Below are 25,180 nucleotides of genomic sequence, written 5' to 3' on the forward strand. Positions count from 1 at the left end.
ATACCCTGTGAAAGGAGCACCCAGCCCCCCAAAAAACCAGTGGGTGAGGAGAGGGAGGTGAGTACAATGGAGTGCGCAGTAGAGGCTTCCCCTACCAAATGACAAGGAGGAAACAGGTAGGAGGAGAATGAAAACTCTTTCTATTGGCTATTGGAGCTTCAGATTCATCAGACATCACCCTTGTTCTATTCGATATGAAATATGGAACCTCCCCAGGCAGGCTCCAAGATGGTAGAAATCTCAACACCCTACTCATTCTAGTGCTGAAGGCAGAAGTTTTGGGCTTCCGCCTAAAGAGTCACTCCTAGAAATCACCAAAAATGTCCCAATGCCCCTTTTTATGAAGGATTGCCAAGCATCAGGCATCTCACGTGACAGTCATGCATTTTGACATGTCAGTTGCATTCTCACATTCTGCTGAGCTGTAAGAAGGCAGGAAGCATGGGCCTGCAATTCTGCCTTTTGGCTGCCTGTTGCAAGAGCCCGAGACAGATGAAAGTGTGTACAACAACAGAAGTGTTTATAACCACTAGAAGACACTCTCCTACAGGATCTGGAATTGAAACTGGGATTCCAGAGAGTCTCAATATTCCTTTTCTGACTAGCAAATAGCTGTGAAATCTACTGGCAAAGTATGTGTTTCATCCCCTTTTGATAGCTTCCAGCCCATACAGAGGACAACAGCCTACTACTGTTAGCAGTCAATCCATTAGCTCAAATAGTAAAGGTCTGTGCTGGGATTTGAAGATCCAAACCCTGCTGGATGACCCATGTGAGGTTTATTATGGTGCCGCATAATGGAATTTCTGTATTTTTCAGGATTGTTTTACATTAGCAAGTTACAGTAAAAAACTACATAAAAAGAATATTATGTTTGCAACATTAAACAAAGTTAGGAAATGCTGAAATCAAGGTTAATTTGGCCCCTTGTGCTTTATTATATAACTTTTAATGATATGATTGCATACTCTTCTTTCCCCCTGAGGACCCTTGCCTCATTTCATGCACAAAACGGACTGTGCTCTGGCAATAAATCTAGGTTCAGTATTTAATGAGACTGTTGTCTGTATGACCCCCTTCTTCATTAGTTGCAGAAGCTGGAAGGCATGTAGTGAATGAAGCTGGAGATTGCAGGAAGATTAAGGAGGGTCTCATAGTTAAGGCAGCTGAATGCTGTCCTGGAGAATCAGATTTTATACCTGCCTCTGCCACAGAGTTCCTATGTGATGCTGAGCAAGGCACTTACAAACATTTCACAGGAACATTTCATGTGTGTTCCTCATTTTCTGAGTACCTGCGCTGAGACCCTGGGGTCTGATTTGCAGAAGAATTGAATACTCACAGCTACAACTGAAGTCTACAAGAGCTGTGTTTTGAACATACACAGTGCTATAAAGTAGTAAATGCTCTGAAAAATCAGGTCCAAAGCATCTCAAATTGGGTTCCCAGAATTAGTGGATATTTTTTACATTAAAGTATCTGTGCCTCAGTTCCACATTTATAAAATGGGGATTCCACCTCCTCACAGGGGATTGTGAAGATTAATTAATGTTTTTGAAGCACTCAGATATTATGGAGAACCACAGAAAAGTCCATGAGGAAATTAATAATTCTGTTTTTATAGGGTTTGGATGGTGCGCAGTACATGAAATATGGGGTCACAGACACTGAATGAAGATAAAAGCACCCATTCAGTGCACAGAACAATGCAAGGATCCTGTGGGAGGAAAAAATAGTATGCAATCATATAAGTAAAGACTATCATAACGCATACATGACAGGAAGAATAATCTAATGATTAGGGCACTAGCCTAGGACATGGGAGACCTGGCTTCACATCCCTGCTCCACTACAGACTTCTTTTGTCTGTGTTTATAAGTGTTGACTTCAGAAAGTCATGTATCTTCCCTGTGCCTCTGTTTGCCATCTGGAAAAAACCCAAAGCAATTTGTACAGAATCATGCACTGTTTAGAGGGGAGGGGATCTCAAACCCCACCCCTCCCAAATGTAAAGGGATGCCTCCCTAATGTTTTAACTCTTACTAGGAAACCCCCTTCCGCCTCGGCACCTTGGCAGGAATGATAACCGTAACAGGAGACTCACCTGTAATGATCACAGGCCAGGCAGCAGCTCCCCCTTAGCTGAGCCCCTTTCCTATCCCAACCAAACCAATGCAACGGCCCCACTGCGGATGTCCCTAGCCTGGGCAGGACGCAGCCCTCAGCTGACTCTGACAAAGAGGAGTGAGCTGAGGGGGTCCCCCAGACCGGCTCCGTACCCAGAACCCTGCAGGGAAGCGCCTTTGCCTCGGGACCCGTGTACAAACCCCCCTGCCGCCGCCACTGCTCCCGCCTCCCTCCTCTCAGCCTCCTGCGCTCCCTCTACGTCACTGCCTCTCTCCGGGAAAATGGCGTCCCCCGCGCTGCGCTGCGCTGCGCTCCCCTCCCTCCCACTCCACGGGGTGCGCCCGTCCCGCCCGCCAGGGGCAAGGTTACCAAGGCGAAGCCAAACAGCCGCCATTTTGCTTGTGGGCTGAAACGCCGTCTGTGTCCGTTAAGTCCTCCCTCGTGCCATGTCCATTTCACAAAACGGGGTCTCCTGACGATATTCAATGGTTCGAGGGCCGGGGGCCAGGGAGCGCGCCCCGCGATCGAAAAATGCCAGGAAGGGGCAGGCTAGGGAACGGCAAGGGCGAGGGAACTGTGTCCGGGTGGAGACTCGGGGCGATCGTGCAGCGGAGTCCACAGGCCAGGGGCAGGAGCTCGGGCCCCAAACGATGCTGCGGGAGACCCAAAGCGCGTAGCGAGACCCTGTCTTCCGCAGGGACGCAGGCATCGAAACCTGTCTTCAGCCTGCCGGCAAGCAAGCCCCTGCGCCAGCCTACCCTCCGACCTCTTGTGAGACTGGCCCAGCCCTGCCGGCACACACACGCTTTGCGGGAGGCGGCCAGACCGTGGCAATCTCCCCCACGCAGAGTGAGACGCGGGGTAAGGGACTGAAGCCCATTCAGTGAGCGATGGAGGGTTGCTGGAGACCTGAGGCAGGTCTGGCTGAGGAAGTCTCTCCACAAGTGACTGAGGTTTAGCGCAGGCCTGCCTAGGGGAACCTGCTCCAAGGGCCAGACTGGGGCACTAGGGCCAGCTTTGCCTGCCAGGTTCCCCTTTAGTGAATGATACCTGTGGGGGCAGTTCTGGGGCAGCCCTGATCTGGACTCGCCATGGGCAGAGCAAGAGGTAAGTGTGTGTGAGACAGGCGCAGCCCCTCTGTTTATGCTGAGCTACTGCCCTTCCCTCGTGCTGCCCACACACCGCCCCGCATTCCCCACCTGGCTTCAGCCCCTCCAGCAATGGCTGAGTGAGGGAGGGGAGGCGGTGGCTGGGGTTTCATTCGATGCCCACCAGGGCCTGAGCGAGCCTCCTTCAGTGCACAAACTCGGGGCACCACATAAAAGCTGGGCTGGCAGCTCTTTACCCTGCCTTGATGGAGCCGCCACAAGCGGGTGACCAGAGTAGCTACTAGCAGTGGTGCCATAGCCTACCCTTCCCCGTACCTTGGGCACAGAGGGGCTGTAAAGAACCGCTGCTGGGGCAGGAAGGAGTTGAGATGACGGGATCTGGACGCAGAGGAGGTGGCTATAACGAGGCATCGAGTATGGGGGGAGGGAGTGATTAAACGTCTTGTGGCTATGGCGGAGTCTGAGGGTATTTTTTCCTGTCTAACTCGTGTGTGTATCTCTGTCTCTCTCTCTCTCTCCATAGGGCACTTGGTTGGGCTGCTCGCTCAGGTTTGCCTGTTGTTGTGCGAAATGGCGGCTGCTGTCTTGGTGGGTTTGGTTTTGTTGTTGCTGTTTTTTTTCCCTTCTTTCCCCTCCTATTCCTCTCCCCCAACTCTGACTTGGCCACTTCTCCGCAGCGAACCGCAGTGAGGACTGAGTCAGGAAGAAGAGGAGGAGGGAGCGGACCGCATTGAAGCCAATAGCCAGGCTGGGTGGGCTGCCCAGGCACGCCCGGATTGGCTGCTGCTGCAGGGGCAGCTGCAGCTGGGCAAGTCTGAGGAGCTCTCGGGGGAGGCTGGTGCAAAGGGAGAAAATGGGCGCCATGATCCCAGCGCTGGGGAATTTGTGAGGGCACGGAGACTGAGTCACGCTCATGGAAAAGGAATGAGAAGGCCCTGACAACCATCACCCAAGCAGTGCTGAGACTAAGGAGATAAGCTAGGGGAGAGGGCCAGCCTGCGCCTGTATTTGTAACTGCATCAGTACAAGATGGCACAGGGTCTCCCTGGAGAGGGATGGGAGTCCGCCGGAGGTCATGTGACCTTGTTGCATTTTTGTGGGGTTGTCTGGCTGCAGACCAAGCTGGTGAAGACAGCGGCTGCTGCTGGGGAGAGTCCGCGCTTCCTCAGGCTGGAGAGTCTGGGTGGATTTTTATTTCCCTTCCCTATTACCCGTCTGCAGAAGGGTGTATCTGATGCTGCGGAGGATGGTTCTCGCTTCTCGTCCCATTCCCCACCTCCAGGATGTGGCAGCTCCTTCTGGGGCAAGTTCATTCCTCCTCCCCCTCTTCTCTGCATTGAGCTTAGCTGCTGCAGAAGAAAGTTCTTGTTCCTCCTCTCCCTGCCCCAGCTGCCAGTATGGGGGCGGAGAGTAATGTTTTTCACAATTCCCGGACAAGGTTGTAAGGTGTCTGATTGCTGCTATCTAAATTAGGTCACATTTGCAATCCTGTCTTTGACTCTCCTTATTTCACTTGTAAGAGCAACTCCTTTGTTGGTTAGATTTCTTGTGGTAGTGCTTGTTGGTGTCTCTTCATCTTAGTAAGATACTTAACTATCCGAGTCCACCTCTGTACAGTTTGCAAATATACTCATTTTTGTGAGCTGTTGCATGCTCCCTCTCAACATTGGACCAATTTGCAGAGGTGGCTTACTAGGAAAAATGCTGAAGGTGCTTCATAGGATTGACCAGTCATGAAAATTGACTAATATTTTTTGGGGTGATATCCGCTTTTTCAGTGGAACAGCCTCTCACTCAGAGAACATGATGCAGTTAAATAACAGGTAGTTCAGACCACAGATATACAGAACAAATCTATGATTTGAAGTATTGTAATTGCACCAGTGTATTAACTCTTGGGGATTTGCTTATATATGAATAGTAAAAATCTTCCCTGGAAATGTTATGTAATCCTGATAGTCTTTTAAAGATGCCATACTTAAAACTAGACTGAACGAAGAATTAGGAAATTTAAAACTAGAGGATTCCATGGTTTCTCCATAGAGGGACTAATGTGTTATCCCTCTTAAATTGTTCATTTATATTCTGTTTGCTTCTACTTGTCTTTCCAGACAATAGTGAGTGAGGAAGGAGAGCTTAAAAATGCATTGTCTGACCTCTTATCCTGGAGGTTGTATACTGTCGCATTAAAAATAGTACTGCAAATAAATATTTGCTACCAACTTGCACAAATCAATGCTTATCTGATCTGTAAGTCACATGGGGGAGTTGGAGTCTAGTTACATAACTAAATGTGGTCCCAGTTACAGCCCCTGAGCCTGACATGTAGCCCTAGAGTGACTGGCATCCGAGCTACTTTGAGAGGTACCTTGAGTAGTTTTGCATAGTTGCAAATAACTTCGCTAAAGGAGAGGGGCCTCCTTTCTATTCAACATCAAATAGTGTTGTCTCTCTTTCCCCCCCCCCCCTTTGAATTACATGTAGGAAATTTAAAACAGAAATTCAGAGATTAGACACTGAAATATAGATGGCTAACTTAATTATTTGAGGCTCAAAGGTTTAAGAACTTGGACTGTCAAAATTAATTTATTGTTAAGACAGCATCTCCGGGATTAACTTCTATATTCATAGAATCATAGAATACCAGGGTTGGAAGGGACCTCAGGAGGTCATCCAGTCCAACCCCCTGTTCAAAGCAGGACCAATCCCCAACTAAATCATCCCAGCCAGGGCTTTGTCAAGTCTGACCTTAAAAACTTCTAAGGAAGGAGATTCCACCACCTCCCTAAGTAACGCATTCCAGTGTTTCACCACTCTCCTAGTGAAAAAGTTTTTCCTAATATCCAACCAAAAGCTTGAGACCATTACTCCTTGTTCTGTCGTCTGCTACCACTGAGAACAGTCTAGATCCATCCTCTTTGGAACCCCCTTTCAGGTAGTTGAAAGCAGCTATCAAATCCCCCCTCATTCTTCTCTTCCGCAGACTAAACAATCCCAGTTCCCTCAGCCTCTCCTCATAAGTCATGTGTTCCAGTCCCCTAATCCTTTTTGTTGCCCTCCACTGGACTCTTTCCAATTTTTCCATATCCTTCTTGTAGTGTGGGGCCCAAAACTGGACACAGTTCTACAGATGAGGCCTCACCAATGTCGAATAGAGGGGAATGATCACGTCCCTCGATCTGCTGGCAAAGCCCCTACTTATACATCCCAAAATGCCATTGGCCTTCTTGGCAACAAGGGCACACTGTCGACTCTCATCCAGCTTCTCGTCTACAGTAACCCTAGGTCCTTTTCTGCAGAACTGCTGCCGAACCATTCGGTCCCTAGTCTGTAGCGGTGCATGGGATTCTTCCGTCCTAAGTGCAGGACTCTGCACTTGTCCTTGTTGAACCTCATCAGATTTCTTTTGGCCCAATTCTCTAATTTGTCTAGGGCCCTCTGTATCCTATTCCTATCCTCCAGTGTATTCACCTCTGCTCCCAGTTTAGTGTCATCTGCAAACTTGCTGAGTGTGCAATCCACACCATCCTCCAGATCAATAATGAAGATATTGAACAAAACTGGCCCCAGGACCGACCCTTGGGTCACTCCACTTGATACCGGCTGCCAACTAGACATGGAGCCATTGATCACTACCTGTTGAGCCCGACAATCTAGCCAACTTTCTATCCGCCTTATAGTCCATTCATCCAGCCCATACTTCTTTAACTTGCTGGCAAGAATACTGTGGGAGACTGTGTTGAAAGCTTTGCTAAAGTCAAGGGACAACATGTCCACTGCTTTCCCCTCATCCACAGAGCCAGTTATCTTGTCATAGAAGGCAATTAGATTAGTCAGGCATGACTTGTCCTTGGTGAATCCATGCTGACTGTTCCTGATCACTTTCCTCTCCTCTAAGTGCTTCAGAATTGATTCCTTGAGGACCTGCTCCATGATTTTTCCAGGGACTGAGGTGAGGCTGACTGGCCTGTAGTTCCCCGAATCCTCCTTCTTCCCTTTTTTAAAGATGGGCACTACATTAGCCTTCTTCCAGTCATCCGGGACCTCCCCTGATCGCCATGAGTTTTCAAAAGATAATGGCCAATGGCTCTGCAATCACATCCGCCAACTCCTTTAGCACCCTCAGATGCAGTGCATCCGGCCCCAGGGACTTGTGTTCATCCAGCTTTTCTAAATTGTCCTGAACCAATTCTTTCTCCACAGAGGGCTGGTCACCTCCTCCCCATGCTGTGCTGCCCAGTGCAGTATTCTGGGAGCTGACCTTGTTCGTGAAGACAGAGGCAAAAAAAGCATTGAGTACATTAGCTTTTTCCACATCCTCTGTCACTGGGTTGCCTCCCTCATTCAGTAAGGGGCCCACGCTTTCCTTGACTTTCTTCTTGTTGCTAACATACCTGAAGAAGCCCTTCTTGTTACTCTTAACATCTCTTGCAAGCTGCAACTCCAGCTGTGATTTGGCCTTCCTGATTTCACTCCTGCATCCCCGAGCAATATTTTTATACTCTTCCCTGGTCATTTCTCCAATCTTCCACTTCTTGTAAGCTTCTTTTTTGTGGTTAAGATCAGCAAGGATTTCACTTTTAAGCCAAGCTGGTCGCCTGCCATATTTACTATTCTTTCTACATATCGGGATGGTTTGTCCCTGTAACCTCAATAAGGATTCTTTAAAATACAGCCAACTCTCCTGGACTCCTTTCCCCCTCATGTTATTCTCCCAGGGGATCCTGCCCATCAGTTCCCTGAGGGAGTCAAAGTCTGCTTTTCTGAAGTCCAGGTCCGTATTCTGCTGCTCTCCTTTCTTCCCTGTGTCAGGATCCTGAACTCGACCATCTCATGGTCACTGCCTCCCAGGTTCCCATCCACTTTTGCTTCCCCTACTAATTCTTCCCGGTTTGTGAGCAGGAGGTCAAGAAGAGCTCTGCCCCTAGTTGGTTCCTCCAGCACTTGCACCAGGAAATTGTCCCCTACACTTTCCAAAAACTTCCTGGATTATCTGTGCACCGCTGTGTTGCTCTCCCAGCAGATATCAGGGTGATTGAAGTCTCCCAGGAGAACCAGGACCTGCGATCTAGTAACTTCCATGAGTTGCCAGAAGAAAGCCTCATCCACCTCATCCCCCTGGTCCGGTGGTCTATAGCAGACTCCGACCACGACATCATCCTTGTTGCTCACTCTTGTAAACTTAATCCAGAGACTCTCAGATTTTTCTGCAGTTTCATACTTGAGCTCTGAGCAGTCATACTGCTTTCTTACATACAATGCAACTCCCCCACCTTTTCTGCCCTGCCTGTCCTTCCTGAACAGTTTATATCCATCCATGACAGTACTCCAGTCATGTGAGTTATCCCACCAAGTCTCTGTTATTCCAATCACATCATAATTCCTTGACTGTGCCAGGACTTCCAGTTCTCCCTGCTTGTTTCCCACGCTTCTTGCATTTATGTATAGGCACTTGAGATAACTCACTGATCGTCCCCCTTTCTCAGTACGAGGCAGGAGTCCTGCCCTCTTGCACGCTCCTGCTCGTGCTTCCTCCCGGTATCCCACTTCCCCACTTACCTCAGGGCTTTTGTCTCCTTCCCCCGGTGAACCTAGTTTAAAGCCCTCCTCACTAGGTTAGCCAGCCTGCTTGCGAAGATGCTCTTCCCTCTCTTCGTTAGGTGGAGCCCGTCTCTGCCTAGCACTCCTCCTTCTTGGAACACCATTCCATGGCCAAAGAATCCAAAGCCATCTCTCCGACACCACCTGCGTAGCCATTCATTGACTTCCACAATTCGACAGTCTCTATCCAGCCCTTTTCCTTCCACGGGGAGGATGGATGAGACGACTACTTGCGCCTCAAACTCCTTTATCCTTCTTCCCAGAGCCACGTAGTCTGCAGTGATCCACTCAAGGTCATTCTTGGCAGTATCATTGGTGCCCACGTGGAGAAGCAGGAAGGGGTAGCGATCCGAGGGCTTGATGAGTCTCGGCAGTCTCTCCGTCACATCGTGAATCCTAGCTCCTGGCAAGCAGCAGACTTCTCGGTTTTCCCAGTCAGGGCGGCAGATAGATGACTCAGTCCCCGAGGAGAGAGTCCCCGACGACAACCACCCGCCTCCTTCTCTTGGAAGCGGTGGTCGTGGAACCCCCAACCCTAGGACAGTGCATCTCATGCCTTCCAATCGGCGGAGTCTCCTTCTGTTCCCTTCCCTCAGATGTATCATTTAGTCCACTCTCCGCATTAGTACCTGTGGAGAGAACATGAAAACGGTTACTTACCTGTATCTGCGTTGCTGGTACATGGACGTTCCCCTTTCTTCTTCTGGAGGTCACATGCTGCCAAATTTCTTCACCGTCCTTCTGTTCCCGCAGTGCAGCCTGCTCTGAATCTTCAGAACGTTGTGTCTGTAGAAGCATATCCTGACATCTGTCCAGGAAATCTTCAGTTTCTCTTATGCAACATAGGGTCAATACCTGTTGCTCCAGACCTTGACCCTTCTCTTCCAATATGGAGACCAGCTTGCACTTTGTACAGACAAAGTCGCTTCTGTCCTGTGGAAGAAAGACAAACATGGCACATCCAGTGCAGGTCACAACAGCTGAACACTCCCCATCCATATTACCTTCCTTCTAAGAGCTTCCTCAGGAGTTGTAGTAACTACTCAGAGAAGCCGGCAAGATGTAAGCCTCAGTGGACTCTTCCCAGGCAAACTCCCTCTGTTAGCCTCTCTACTGTTCCAGTCCCCTAATCATTTTTGTTGCCCTTTGCTGGACTCTCTCCAATTTTTCCACATCCTTCTTGTAGTGTGGGGCCCAAAACCGGACACAGTACTCCAGATGAGGCCTCACCAATGTCTAATAGAGGGAAATGATCATGTCCCTCGATCTGCTGGCAATGCCCCTACTTATACATCCCAAAATGCCATTGGCCTTCTTGGGAACAAGGGCACACTGTTGATTCATGTCCAGCTTCTCGTCCACTGTAACCCCTAGGTCCTTTTCTGCAGAACTGCTGCCTAGCCAATTGTTTGGTTTCATTTTCTTATGAAAAGATGCAGTATGACAGCTGAATGTCTGGCAATGATGTGGACTGAAGGAAATGATTTATTATATACATATCCAAAATATTTTATTCTAGAAACATGATTACATTTACAAAAGCATACTTGCTTAATTTAGATATTTGAAGCTAGTGGAGTTGTTGGTCTATCTGGATCTACAAAGATTTGATCCATAATCACAGCAACTTTACTATTCCTCTCTCCCTGTCCCTGCCACCAAAACAGCGGAGCATGCCTGTGCTGTTCTTACCCACAGTGCATATCTTACATTGTCATAGGAGCACAGTAAAAACAAATATACTTACATCTATTGACTGTGGTGCTTTGGTATTTATGCCACAAGAGACGTGTAGAGCCCATATGAGCAACCTTGGCACAAGCTAGGAGTGGGGAAAGCGGAAAAGTAGCGAGGCACAAGCAGAGCCTTACAAAAAGGGCAACAGGACAGAGGAAAAGAGGGCCAGATAAAGGAATTTGTTCACTTTCAGAGTAGAGACTATCCCCTTTAGACTAAATAACTCAGGGCACGCCTCCACTACTGCATAAGTCTATCTAACTTGCATTGCTCAGGAGTGTAACAAAGCTCTCTTCGCCCCCTTCGCCCCCAGAAATATGCCTTTTGCACTGTCCACACTGGTGCTATTGCGGCTTCCACTTCTTGCTGAGGTGGAGTAATTATGCCAACCGGAGAGCACTCTCCTGTCAGCATAGCATGTCTTTACCAGATGTGCTACAGTGGCACAGCCGCATCAGTGTAGTGTAGACTTGCCCTCAGTCCCCTTAAATTGGAATTGTACCTCTTGTATTCAGTCACTTCACATTAAAGAAAACTTTATTTGGTGAATGAGGTGCACTTAGGACTAGCTGGTGCCCCTTGGATTTCATGTTGGAGCTGAGGGTTCTGCTGTATGTAGACCTATCCCATTCCATTATGATAGGCAGTGTTGCCTGCACAGCACTACTTCCTTCTCTCCATCCAGCCCTTGTAGAGGGGTAGCCAGGGGTAGATGAGTGGGGAAAGATGAGAGTATGACAGACACAAGGGTCCACTAACTTTTCTGTACTATATAGCATAAAGAGTCCTGGGCGCACTGTTGGCTGAGGAAACTTTAGTGGTACAGCTCCTCTGAAGTAATGGTGACTTGGACGGAGTGGCCTCTAGAACTTGAGGGAGGGCAGAGGGGAGGGAGAAGGTAGAAAATGAAGCCTTAAATGCTCAAAAAATCAAAATATTCATCTGGAGTTGAGCATTGTTAATATTTTTAGTTTAATATAGGTCATAGCTCGGATGTAGTAGCCTTATTCAAAATAGCAATTTTATAATGTGGCTTTGTATTATAGAAACCTTCAGTTGATTGTTTAACTGTAGGCTAAACTGAATACAACTCCTTCCAACAAAAAAATGGAAGAACCAGGCTAATGGAGGAATGGGTTGTTGACTTAACTGTGGTACTATCTTGGTTTGAAACCGGATGGTTACACTGCAAGCAAGTAGTGAATAAAATTGAATTTTGGGGATTACCTGCACCTGCTGAAGTGAGGAGCAGCTAGCTGCTCAACTCTTCAAAACTGAAAGAAGAATGGATAGTAAAAACCCAGAGGGGAAAGATAATCTGATACTTTGTGTATTTTCTCAGATCTCTGAATAAGATCTGTTACCTCCCCCAAAGTGTCTTAAAGACATGATAGGTAGAGGTGACCTGTTCCAGAGATAACTGCAACAACTGGATTATGAGCCTTCTGTCCAGAGTTGAAGTACCACTTAACTGTAATTGTTCCTCTTGTGTGTTTTCTGCCATTAGGCAAGATACTAGAATGTTCCATTGGAGGTATCTGGAATTGGGTTAGAAAGATGTTGCTTATGTTGGTGTGAGCATTTTGTCTGAGTATAAAGACCCACTGTTGAGGCTCTGACTCATGTGATTGACACATTGGATACACTGGGCCCCAGGAATATTCTGGCATATGCTCGAACCTAATCTAATTTCAGTAGCTGGTTTTCTTGTGTTTATTGAGAGCAAAACATCTTCACCGTTGTATCACATCTTAGAAGTGATACCGTTTAGCAGATTCAACCTGTTAGCAGCGGCGGAAGAGTCTAGGAAAGTTTAATATGTTGTCTTATTGTAGTTTTAAGCATTCTGACATGATCAAATGTGCATCCCTAACTCCTGCAATAACTCCTTCAGCATGGTTTATTTCTTAATGCTTGATAAGTTTACACCAGGGTTCCATGTATAATGACTAAGTTTCTGTGTAAGAAATCTGCCTATTGTTAGCTTGCTACATAAAACAAAACATTGCTGCCTCCTGCTCTTGTGCATCTATACTTGACACTTCTTCCTCTCCCACTTTTTTTGACCCTTCCACAAAGGGAGTTCAGTGAATTTCTTGTGCCTGTTCCCATGATGCTGCGCTTAACGGAGGGAGACCCTTCCAGAATAGACACAGCATAAACCATGATACTGCAAAACAACAGCCTTCAGAGAAGTATGTGGAGAGGTATCTCAGAATTCTAGGTATGGGTTAAGTGAGGAGAGACTTGAGCAAAAGGTTGTAAACTGCTCCCAGATCTCAGCTAGCTCCAGCGCTCTGCAGGAGATAGACAGTCAGTCACTGGTGTGCAGGGGGTTCAGTATATTTTTGGAATTGGGGAGGCTTCCATACGGTAATGACAGAGCTTCTCTGCCCTACTAAAGCTGTTTGCACCTCTCTCTCCTTTACAGTATCTGCATGACCAAAACCAATATTGGTAGAAAATCCAAACATTTGCCCATTTTGGAAGCATTTTATCACGTGTCAATGCTTAAATTATAATGTGAACATACCATAATTTATAGTGTTTTAGGAATATTTCAATAAAATTTTATTTTAGAAACTTCAGTAAAAGAGTAACTTTAAGTTACTCTAACTGAACAGTGGATAAAATTTGTCAAACTGTGTGGCTCTAATGTATTACCTGTTGAAGGGGCCTGGGTTCATATTTTGTGTTAAGGAGGGAAATGTAAGTGGCTGTTCAGGTATTAAATGCAAACTTTTGCATTCTCAAACACTGGGTGCTGAATGCTGTCTCTGAACTAGGATGAATAGCAGAGCAGACATCAGTAGATCAAAATCCTGATGCATTCTAGTGTGTGTCAAGGATTTTTGATCCTAAACATGGCATCTCATTCATTTGATTGGTAGATATCCCTCTTCTCTTCCCCACCCCAACCCCCCTTAAAACTAGCTCACTTTGAGACAATTTTGCTTTCTCTTCCAATTTTCTCTTCCACCTTACTAAAGGGCTGCTGTCTAATTCTGGGCTCTCAAGTCAGAACCTATTCCCCCAAAAGAAGCTGTGCCCCAATTTAAGGACAGCTGTGCAGCTTTCATTTTGTTTAGCTAGTGGTGTCTAGGCAAGACACTTTCACTCTCACAGATCATCTAAAGGCAAGGAACCAAGCTTCTAGACCCTATCTCAAACTAGAGAACTATAGTGGTTTAAACAGTTACACACCGAACTATAGGCGCCATGCTGACTTGTATTCTGAGCCAGACCTATTTTACCCCAGTGTCTACATAAGCACAGTTCTAAACAATTCCTGGCACAATAAGTGGGACTTTACCAGACACAGCTGCTCAGGCTCTTAAGGTTTATCTGTGTGGGGACATTCAATTGATTTGCCTTAACTTTCCTGAAGGTGTGAAGTCAGCACATAAAGGATGTTAAAGCTGTGTATGCTCTCAGGAGTACAGTGTCCTGAACTAAAACTACTTTATTCCTGAGTGAAAGATCCACTCAAGGATTTAACACCTTTTAATGTATGTGCATAACTTCATACCTTCAGTTGACTTACTTTATTGTAAACAGGGCCTTAGGCTTTGTCTACACTAGCACAATTGCCAGTCGGGGTGTGGAAAAAATACACCCTTGATCAACATAAATTTCATTAACAAAAGTACCAGTGTGAACAGTGCTATGTGGGCAGGAGACATAGCTACCACCGCTTGTTGGGGTGATTTAATTATGCCAGCAGGAGAGCTCTCTCCAGCAGCATAGAACAGCTACACGGGAGACCTTACAGTGGCACAGCTGTAACAGTACAGCTGTACCTCTGTAAGGTCTGTAGTGCAGGGACAGCCTTAGAGTGGTAACTTAAACCTAGCTAAAATAGTGGTATTTGCCTTCTCATTAAATCTCAAATCAGCAATTATTTTGGTGAAAGTTTTTCACTTCCAAAAGATCATTTTGTTTATTTCACTAATATGTACTGTTTGCATTTGTAGTTCAATTTTAAAACTACTTCTCAGTGGTTACCATTCCAGGGTCATATGCTGGAACAAATTCACATGCATATAAAGGCATAGCCTACAGTTGTTTTTAGGCTCTATTTTTAAACTTGTTCTAATAGATTGAGCAATGTTTAACAAATTCTATTCCACAATCTTGTTGGTTGAAGGGGGAAAAAAGAACACACTTCATTTTAGGAGCCACAGTGTCTGGATTCAGCTAGCTAGCCACTCCATTTCCTTAAACTATAGTGCTGGGACTACTGATCCTTACCCTCAAAGACAGCAAGTAGAAGAGCAATGTTGATTTCTGGTGCAGAAGGGGAGAAAATGACTGAATAGATAGTGTTGTCTCTTACCAGTCAAGTGACTAAAACTTTATTCTAAAAAGGAAGAGGGTTACTCCTTTTAAAACAAAAACAGCAAAACCCACATCAAACTCTGCTATGTGCAAAATCTCACATTTAGGTATAACTAGCTCTGTTATTGGTTAGTCTCTAAGGTGCCACAAGTCCTCCTTTTCTTTTTGCGAATACAGACTAACACGGCTGTTACTCTGAAACCTAGCTCTGTTATAAAAGCAAGGAAAATTCCTTTGTTAGTGTCACTGTTGTCACCAGTTTAGCATGCATGCTCATTTGTCTTTTATAATCCACTGATACTAGTGTCGTGGATCTGAGCTTTATTAAAAATGGTACCTTTCATCCTAATAAACCTTAAAGCATTCCATTTGCTCCCAGACCCGCATACTAAAATGCAGTAACTATTAATGCATGATATGATTACACAACAAACTGAAGACTGTTAATGAAGGCTACCTAATAGAAACTTCAGTGGGAGGATAAATTGACAGAATGTAAATATACATACTGATTCCTGTTGAGATAAAACTTTTTTGTGTTTAAAAAAATAAAAATACATAGGATGTATGTGGATGGTTAAGAGTTTGGTTTAGTGTCTAATCTGAATATGGACCCTAGAGTAGTACAATGTAACCTCTATCACCATTACTTCAGAGTAGAAAGACTTCTACGGATGTACTGTTCAACCTTGTCCTAGGCCTAGCTGCTGAGATCTGACTGAATCTCATCACAAGGGGAGATGGTGATGTGTTCTGGAGATTTTGTGGTAAGTGGTTTCTGTTAGGCTTCTATAAAGTGAGCAGAAAAAATGGACTAATTGATAGCCATGCCACTTAAATATGAAGAGGTTCAGGTCTGTTTAAGTTCTTTTTATAAGAGCATTCTGAAACTGCTGGATATAAATACAATATATAAAATAAAAAATTAACATGCTGACAATTCTCAAGTGAACCTATCTAATCCCCCCACTCTTGATTCATCCATCCCTTATTCAGGTTTCAAAATCTCAATAAAAAGAAAAGCTTAATTTTTAATTACACCTAAGACATTAACTCAGGCTTTGCCATAGTGATAAGGGAAATAAATCCTAAAATCGAAGGTCTAGCCTGGAGAATATTCAGTCTCCATGTGCTCTATTCCAGTGTAGGGTATAAAGTCTGCTGCAGTTTCCACGGTATGCATCCGATGAAGTGAGCTGTACCTCACGAAAGCTCATGCTCAAATAAATTGGTTAGTCTCTAAGGTGCCACAAGTACTCCTTTTCTTTTTGCGAATACAGACTAACACGGCTGTTACTCTGAAAAGTGTAGAGTGTGTTACCATAGTCCTGAAGATGCCCTAGTCATGGAACAGTGCCCTGTTTATACTAGGTGCTGTACAAATATAGATAGAGCTTGCTTCTACTTCCATTTCAATTGCACAACTCTTTATTTATTGTAATGTTAGCTACTGGTACAGATAAGCAGCTGCTAACGAACTCGTAAGCCAAATGTTAGTGCTTACACAGGGAAACTTGCTATTGAGCCTGCTGTAGCTGTTGTGGGCAAACTAAAGTGAGGACGGGATTTGGGGGGAAATTAAGGTATTTGTATGGAGTATATATAAAGACTTTTGAACAATTCATAAATTTCAACTTTAAAAGTATAGACAAATAAGATACCTTGAATTCATCAATGTGGCAGGTTATGCAAACAATATATTGTTTAAAATATCAAACATTTTATGAATGAGTTTTCCTTTTGTCTTCTTTCTAGCTTCTCTAATGGAGACCATCAAAGCTGAAATGTTCATGACTTTGTAATTTTGAATGGATTACTTTTGTTAGTAGTTACAAGAGTAACTTTTTTTCAAATTGCAGTCCATATTTCTTAAAATATTTAGCTGTTTCGTAAAAAGTAGGGAAAGGGACTTTAGATGCTAACAAGTCCACTTTTTAGACCTGCTTTCACATGTCCAATGTATAAAGTTAAAGATTTTTAGTAGGTTACTAGCTCCTTAAATAACAGGAAGCATCTGCCACATGTTCGCAACAAGCTATTTCTAAAAACTTCTCAGATATTTTAATGTCACATCTGTTCAGTGTTTGCCCTTACTGTACAATCTGAAACCTTTAAATGATGTCAGTATACAACAGCAGAAAAATTTGGTGGAGGTTGCAACTGAAAGCCTCCAGTTTGTACGTGGGCATGAGGGAAAAAGGACCTACTTGGAAATGATGTGCTTCGGTAATAAGCCCTAAAGTAATATGTGAGTGCCCTTTAAACATGGTTCCCTAAAGGAAATTCTAGATATGACATTTGTTATACTGCATTCAAAACTAACCTACAATAGAATAAAACCAAAAAACAGAGATTATTCAAAAACTGCAAATCAGTGGATTGCTAATGGTAGCAGAAAATATGTCCCTATATCAAAGTAGATATCTGATCTTTTAGTTCAGTCCCTTTTGAGTGCTCTTCTCAAATCCTGTGAGTCTAGTCCAGCAGTCCTGAAAAATCATGCACGAACCTGAACATGGATTTAGGAAACTAAGCCCTGGTCTACGCTGCGGGGTGAGGCCAAGGCCTGTTCTGCACACACCTCACAATTCAGATTGTCAGAGATTGGTAAATCGATACAAGAGGTTATGTACTCCTGTGATACCTGAACAATGACTGAAGTGCAGTGTGAAAGATAAATAGCTCACACTGTAGCTTTCTTTTAGAGGTTTTTCTTATGGCTTTGGCATGCATATGAACTAACTTGCATTAGTTAGTTTCCTACAGGGATAGGCAACAAAAACTCTCTGAAGTTCTTTGGCTGTGCAGATCATTTTAATTTTATTACAGTTGAGTATTTGATTGCAGTCCCCTCAGGGCTAAGCATGCTGTCAGTCCTTAACAAAATTACTTTGGGCCACATTGTACTGTCCCTGGTGTTCAGAGCTTTCCCAAAGAGCAACAAAGTGAAACTGACAAAGTCTGCCAAATTTCTCTGCTGATGTTCAGAACTGCTGGCAATAACAAGGCTGGCAAGGATCATGTCAATTTCACTCTGCTATTTGAGAAGTCTATGAGCGGGGTAGACAGAGCTATTCATAGGAAAAGAGGACTTAAAGTGACTGTAATAGAGGTAGGTGGAGCATCATAGAATTCTTCCTGGGTGGTAGACAGGAAGGTAGGGAAAGGTATAAGGAGAGTAGCAGGCATCTCTCTCTCTCTCACACACACACATCCACCCCAGCAGCAACCACAAAAACAACCACTAACAGGAAGCTCTGAGTTGGCAGGCCCAGAGGGTAAAAAAAAAAAAAAAACACCTCATCCTTCCAGTAGTTAGAAAGTGCCAGGAGGATGGAAAAAGAGGGATTGATATTTATTAGTAACCTTAATAGCCAATGGCAGATATAAAAAATGAAGCCCCCAATAGAGTCCAGGGACAACACTCTAGAAGAAATCAGAGCAACCTTCCAGTCTCCAGCAACAGATATTTGGGTTTAAGTGGAGAAGGAAACTCATTTCCTGAGTGTTGGCCTGAACTTTTACGAATGACATCTGCTGCTGCATCCTACCCCAAACTCTCCCACAATGGCTAGTAGGTGTCTGACAAATTTTTCAACTCCTGGCCATCAATAGGATTTGAATTCTCACGACAGAACTGTACAGCAAAGTTTGACTACAGTTTATCCTTATTGTTGGGAAAAATTAATATCCATTCAAACACAATGAAAACTGTCTTAATCACCACCCAGGGGCCTAGCAAAGCACCTGCCTATTAGGGATGGTCCGGCCTAACCAAAGCAAACACAAACACTTTAGGATTTGTTCATCTGGAATGGGGAACACATCCCATTCATGTTCTGCAACTCACAGACTGCCCTCATCTGCGTATCCAACAGTGAAAGCAGGAGAGAAACTCTAAAGCAGGCAGCAGGTCCAGAGGGGAAAGCAACTCCTAGGGCAGGTCTACACTACCGGTTAAGTCGATCTAACGTACGTTGCTCAGGCGTGTGAACACCTCCCGAATGATGCATGTTTCGTGCTGTCCACACCCGTGCTATGTTGGTGGGAGACGCTTTCCCTCTGACATAGCTTCTACTTGTCACCATGGTGGAGTAATTATGCTGATAGAAGAGTGCTTTTCCATCAGCATAATGACAGGTTTCAGAGTAGCAGCTGTGTTAATCTGTATTCGCAAAAAGAAAAGGAGTACTAGTGGCACCTTAGAGACTAACCAATTTATTTGAGCATAAGCTTTCGTGAGCTACAGCTCAAGCTTATGCTCAAATAAATTGGTTAGTCTCTAAGGTGCCACTAGTACTCCTTTTCCATCAGCATAATGTGTCTTCACGAGACGTGCTAAAACAGCGCAGCTGCATCGGTGTAGCTCTGTAGTGTAGACTTGCCCTTAGCCCGATTCCTCTCACCAGCAAGTGGGGCCTTTGCAAATCATTGTTTATCACTATATTTATGTGGTCATAAATACTGCAATGGAAATGTTAGGAATAATTCAGTGTGAACATTTAAAACGGGTTTGCTTACTAGATGTGACCTTTAATGAAGGTATCACTGTATTCATAGAATCACAGAATATCAGGGTTGGAAGGGACCTCAGGAGGTCATGTTGTCCAACCCCCTGCTCAAAGCAGGACCGATCCCCAACTAAATCATCCCAGCCAGGCTTTGTCAGGGCTTTGTCAAGCTAGGCCTTAAAAACCTCTAAGGAAGGAGTTTCCACCACCTCTGGAGGTAACCCATTCAGTGCTTCACTACCCTCCTAGTGAAAAAGTTTTTCCTAATATCCAACCTAAACCTCCCCCACTGCAACAGAACAGTCTAGATCCATCCTCTTTGGAACCCCCTTTCAGGTAGTTGAAAGCAACTATCAAATCCCCCCCCTCATTCTTCTCTTCTTCAGACTAAACAATTCCAGTTCCCTCAGCCTCTGCTCATAAATCATGTGCTCCAGCCCCCTAATCATTTTTGTTGCCCTATGGCTGGACTTTTTCCAATTTTTCCACATCCTTCTTGTAGTGTGGGGCCCAAAACTGGACACCCTACTCCAGATGAGGCCTCACCAATGCTGAATAGGGGGAATGATCACATCCCTCAATCTGCTGGCAATGCTCCCACTTATACAGTCCAAAATGCCGTTAGCCTTCTTGGCAACAAGGGCACACTGTTGACTCATATCCAGCTTCTTGTCCACTGTAACCCCTAGGTTCTTTTCTGCGGAACTGCTTCCTAGCCACTCGATCCCCAGTCTGTAGCAGTGCATGGGATTCTTCCGTCCCAAGTGCAGGACTCTGCACTTGTCCTGGTTGAACCTCATGAGATTTCTTTTGGCCCAATCCTCTAATTTGCCTAGGGCGCTCTGTATCCTATCCCTACCCTCCAGGGTAACTACCTCTCCTCCCAGTTTAGTGTCATCTGCAAACTCGCTGAGGGTGCAATCCACGCCATCCTCCAGATCAATAATGAAGATATTGAACAAAACTGGCCCCAGGACCGACCCTTGGGGCACTCAGGTTGATGCCGGCTGCCAACTAGACATGGAGCCATTGATCACTACCCGTTGAGCCCGACGATCTAGCCAGCTTTCTATCCGCCTTATAGTCCATTCATCCAGCCCATACTTCTTTAACATGCTGGCAAGAATACTGTGGGAGACAGTGTTGAAAGCTTTGCTAAAGTCAAGGGACAACATGTCCACTGCTTTCCCCTCATCCACAGAGCCAGTTATCTTGTCATAGAAGGCAATTAGATTAGTCAGGCATGACTTGCCCTTGGTGAATCCATGCTGACTGTTCCTGATCACTTTCCTCTCCTCTAAGTACTTCAGAATTGATTCCTTGAGGACCTGTGTCATAAATATAAAGGGAAGGGTAAACCCCTTTGAAATCCCTCCTGGCCAGGGGAAAGCTCCTCTCACCTGTAAAGGGTTAAGAAGCTAAAGGTAACCTCGCTGGCACCTGACCAAAATGACCAATGAGGAGACAAGATACTTTCAAAAGCTGGGAGGAGGGAGAGAAACAAAGGGTCTGTGTCTGTCTGTAGTCGTCTTGGCCGGGGACAGAACAGGAATGGAGTCTTAGAACTTTTAGTAAGTAATCTAGCTAGGTATGTGTTAGATTATGATTTCTTTAAATGGCTGAGAAAAGAATTGTGCTGAATAGAATAACTATTTCTGTCTGTGTATCTTTTTTGTAACTTAAGGTTTTGCCTAGAGGGGTTCTCTGTTTTTGAATCTAATTACCCTGTAAGATATATACCATCCTGATTTTACAGGGGGGATTTCTTTATTTCTATTTACTTCTATTTTTTATTAAAAGTCTTCTTGTAAAACACTGAATGCTTTTTCATTGTTCTCAGATCCAAGGGTTTGGGTCTGTGGTCACCTATGCAAATTGGTGAGGCTTTTTATCCAACATTTCCCAGGAAAGGGGGAGTGCAAGTGTTGGGAGGATTGTTCATTGTTCTTAAGATCCAAGGGTCTGGGTCTGTAGTCACCTAGGCAAATTGGTGAGGCTTTTTACCAAACCTTGTCCAGGAAGTGGGGTGCAAGGTTTTGGGAAGTATTTTGGGGGGAAGGACGCGTCCAAACAGCTCTTCCCCAGTAACCAGTATTAGTTTGGTGGTGGTAGCGGCCAGTCTAAGGATAACGGGGGTAATATTTTGTACCTTGGGGAAGTTTTGACCTAAGCTGGTAAAGATAAGCTTAGGAGGTTTTTCATGCAGGTCCCCACATCTGTACCCTAGAGTTCAGAGTGGGGGAGGAACCTTGACAACCTGCTCCATGATTTTTCCAGGGACTGAGGTGAGGCTGATTGGCCTGTAGTTCCCCGAATCCTCCTTCTTCCTTTTTTTAAAGGTGGGCACTACATTAGCCTTTTTCCAGTCATCCAGGACCTCCCCTGATCACTATGAGTTTTCAAAGATAACAGCCATTGGCTCTGCAATCACATCCGCTAACTCCTTTAACACCCTCGGGTGCAGCGCATCCGACCCCATGGACTTGTGCTCATCCAGCTTTTCTAAATAGTCCTGAACCACTTCTTTCTCCACAGAGGGCTGGCCATCTCCTTGACATACTGTCCTGCCCAGTGCAGTATTCTGGGAGCTGACCTTGTTCGTGAAGACAGAGGCAAAAAAAGCATTGAGTACATTAGCTTTTTCCACATCCTCTGTCACTAGGTTGCCTCCCCCATTCAGTAAGGGGTTCACGCTTTCCCTGACCTTCTTCTTGTTGCTAACATACCTGCTACTGTAACAAACATTCTTGTTACTCTTAACATCTCTTGCTAGCTGCAACTGCAGGGGTGATTTGGCCTTCCTCATTTCACTCCTGCAAGCCTGAGCAATATTTTTTACTCCTCCCTGGTCATTTGTCCATGCTTCCACTTCTTGTAAGCTTCTTTTTTTGTGTATTCATCTCTAGGTATACTTTTAACATAAAGCAACTAGGTATGTCCTGACATATTTGTACTTGACGCACCTGCTAATTCTACTGTCCATATTAATCAGAAAAGAGCTAGCAGAAAATTATTGTACTCTGTGTAACCAAGAAGTTGGAGCAAATGTGGATGGATTAAAAACAGCTCAAAATCCTGTCTAGGAATGTTATGTGTCTATTTTTTCCCCCTTTAGTTTTGCAGTAAGCATGAATTTAAATGTATATGCAATTAAGATTTTAGGGTTGGTTTCATTTCAGCATCAGTCTTTTGGCTACTTTTCTTTCGGAAAGGAGGAGGATGGGCTCTAACAACATATGATCCACCATTGCTAAACTGCCAAGTAAAAGAGGCTGTTGAGGCAAAAAGGCATTCTTTAAAAACTGGAAGTCAAATCCTAGTGAGGAAAATAGAAAGGAGCATACACTCTGGTAAGTCAAGTGTAAAAGAGTAATAAGGCAAGGGAGGAAAGAATTTGAAGAGCAACTAGCAAAAGTCAAAAATATAAAAACTTTAAAAAAAACAAAACATCAGAAACAGAAGCCTGCCAAACAGTGAGTTGGACCACTGGACTATCGGGGTGCTAAAGGATCATTCACAGAAGACCAGGCCATTGCAGTGAAGCTAAATGAATTATTTGCCTCAATCTTCATTGGAGAGGATGTGGAGGAGATCCCCACACTCGAGCCATTCTTTTTAGGTGGCAAATATGAGGAACTGTCCCAGATTGAGGGGTCAATGAAGGAGATTAGGGAGCAAATTGATAAATTAAACAATAAGTCACCAGGAGCAGATGAGTTCTGAAGGAACACAAGTATGAAATCGCAACATTACTAAATGTGGTACATAACCTATTGCTTACCTCAGGCTTTATACCAGATGACTGTAGGGTAGATAATGTAATGCTGATTATAAAAAAGGCTCCAGAGGTGATCCTGACAACTACGTTAGTAAGCCTAACGTCCGTCCCAAGGAAACTGAAAAACTATAGTAAAGAACAAAATAATCAAACGCATAGAGGAATGTGATCTGTTAAGGATGAGTCAACACAACTTCTGTAAAGGGAAATCATACCTCACCAATCTATTAGAATTCTTTATGGGTTTTAATAAACACGTGAACAAGGGTGATACAGTTGAAACAGTGTAGTTCTACTTTCAGAAAGCCTTTGACAAGGTCTCTCACCAAAGGCTCTTAATAAAATTAAACAGTCATGGGATAAAAGGGAAGATCCTCTTATGGATCAGTAACTAGTTAAAAGACAGAGAATATGAATAAATGGTCAGTTTTCACAAAGGAGAAAGAGAAATAGCAGGGTCTCCCAAAGATCTGTACTGGAACCTGTGCTAGTCAACATATTCATAAATGATCTCGAAAAAGGGTGAACAGTGAGGAGGCAAAATTTGAAGATGATACGCAATTACTCATGATAATTAAATCCAAAATTGACTGCAATGTTCATTGAAGATAGGTTCATCGATGGCAGTTAGCCAGGATGGTCAGGGATGCAACTCCATGCTCCAGGTGTCCCTAACCTCTGACTGCCAGAAACTGGGATTGGACTACAGGGGATGGATCACTCAGAATGCCCTGTTGTGTTCATTCCTTCTGAAGCATCTGGCACTGGCCACTGTCAGAAGACAGGATTCTGTCTAAAGAGACCATGGTCTGACCCAGTATGGCAGTTCTTATGTTCATAATATACTGAATTTTCTTAAAGAAGGGATATAAGCAACCTGCACACAAATAAGTCTCTCGTTTTCCCTTATTTATATTAATAATTTTTCCCCATTTTCTTTGCTTCCTCCCTTCTTGAGAACAATAATAATGGTCATAAAGAGCCAAAACATGCCAGTAATTGATGGAAATGTATTGAAAACCATATGGGAAGTCTTTTGTCCCCTATAACTTTATGCCCTTTATAATCATTTGTCCTAACTGGAATGCACTGTAGTATGTCTTGAATACTGGAATACAAAATACTGGATTTTGCCTTAAAATGTAATGGATGTCAAAATGTTCAGACACTTTCCACATAAAAAGACTTAGAACTTTAGTTTGCTACATATCTGGACTCCCATTAAGATACAAATACAAAATTAAGATTTAATCTATATGTGCAAAGTATACTCTAGAAATAAAACTCAGATTAGTTTTTATCATCCCTTTATCTAGAACCATTAAGACTATTGTCATAAACATAAAGGGAAGGGTAACCACCTTTCTGTATACAGTGCTATAAAATCCCTCCTGACCAGAGGCAAAGTTCTTTTACCTGTAAAGGGTTAAGGAACTCGGGTAACCTGGCTGGCACCTGATCCAAAATGACCAATGAGGGATTAAGATACTTTCAAATCTGGAGGGGCGGGGGAGGCTTTTGTCTGTCTGTGTGATCCTTTGCCGGGAACAGATCAAGGATGCAAGCCCTCCAACTCCTGTAAAGTTAGTAAGTAATCCAGCTAGAAAATGTTAGGTTTTCTTTGTTTTGGCTTGTGAAAATTCGCTGTGCTGGAGGAAATGTGTATTCCTGTTTTTGTGTCTTTTTGTAACTTAAAGTTTTGCCTAGAGGGATTCTCTGTGTTTTGAATCTGACTGCCTGTAAGATTATCTTCCATTCTGATCTTACAGAGTTGTTCTCTTATCTTTTTTTGGTTCTTCTAATAAAGTTCTGTTTTTTAAGAATCTGATTGGGTTATTTGGGTCTTAAAAATCCAAGGTTGGTTTGTTTTCATCTTGTTTAGTCTCAGGCCTCCCCAGGAAATGGGGTGTAAGGGCTTGGGGAGATATTCTGAGGAAATAGGAACTCAAAGTGGTCCTTTCCCTGTTCTTTGTCCAGAT

The 25,180-nt window shown here is 44.3% G+C and overlaps 1 protein-coding gene across 4 annotated transcripts in view; it reads right to left on the reverse strand.

Annotated features, from left to right (window-relative positions):
• POT1 (protection of telomeres 1) overlaps positions 1-25,180 on the reverse strand; it is a 167,678-nt gene that overhangs the window by 138,017 nt on the left and 4,481 nt on the right. For 2 of the 4 annotated variants that reach the window (XM_084612063.1, XM_084612060.1), the window contains exon 1: positions 2,105-2,372. The gene's annotated coding sequence lies outside the window, so the exon portion shown is untranslated. Of the gene's footprint in view, positions 1-2,104; positions 2,373-9,497; positions 9,771-23,204; positions 24,081-25,180 lie in introns of those variants that run through there. The other 2 variants (XM_084612062.1, XM_084612061.1) reach the window with 2 other exon arrangements.

This window comes from Lepidochelys olivacea (genome assembly GCF_965140295.1).
Source record: "Lepidochelys olivacea isolate rLepOli2 genome assembly, chromosome: 1".
NCBI lineage: Eukaryota > Metazoa > Chordata > Testudines > Cheloniidae > Lepidochelys > Lepidochelys olivacea.